This window comes from Phasianus colchicus, chromosome 2 (assembly GCF_987193195.1).
Source record: "Phasianus colchicus chromosome 2, bPhaCol1.hap1.1, whole genome shotgun sequence".
NCBI lineage: Eukaryota > Metazoa > Chordata > Aves > Galliformes > Phasianidae > Phasianus > Phasianus colchicus.
In genome coordinates, this window is record NC_143437.1 from 19,082,219 (window position 1) to 19,082,747 (window position 529).

A 529-nucleotide genomic window follows, 5' to 3' on the forward strand; every position below is an offset into this window, starting at 1 on the left:
CATCCACAGCCTCTCTGGGCAGCCTGTTCCAGCACCTCACACTCTCTCTGTAAAGAACTTCCCCCTGACATCCAACCTATATCTCCCTTCCCTCAGCTTAAAACCATTTCCCCTTGTCCTGCTGTTATCCGCCCTTTCAAAGAGTTGATTCCCCTCCTGTTTGTAGGCTCCCTTTAGGCACTGAAAGGCTGCAATGAGGTCACCCTGCAGCCTTCTTTTCTCCAGGCTGAACAAGCCCAGACCCCTCAGCCTGCCTTCATAAATTTTTTCAGGGCTTCCCACAGAGCGGGAAACCTGCTGGACAAATACTAAAAGAGCTGAAAACACTTTTAATAGAAAAATATCATTAAATATTTTCTCTCACTTTAAGAATATTTTCATTGTTTTTTTTTTTTTTTTTTTTTTCCATTTTTAAAGGAAAAAAATTATTTTCAATTTTGTTCTTTTTAGGCTAAGAAAATATAAAGCTGGAAAGAAAGAAGTTAAGATCAATGTTTCTATGGTTGGCTATTTTTTTTTTATTTTTTTT

The 529-nt window shown here is 38.2% G+C and overlaps 1 non-coding gene across 1 annotated transcript; it reads right to left on the minus strand.

Moving 5' to 3' along the window:
- Positions 1 to 269: 269 nt before the first annotated feature.
- Positions 270 to 329, minus strand: LOC116233203 (U7 small nuclear RNA). Its single transcript, XR_004167913.2, has one exon. It is a non-coding gene; the product is annotated as a U7 small nuclear RNA (small nuclear RNA).
- Positions 330 to 529: the final 200 nt, after the last annotated feature.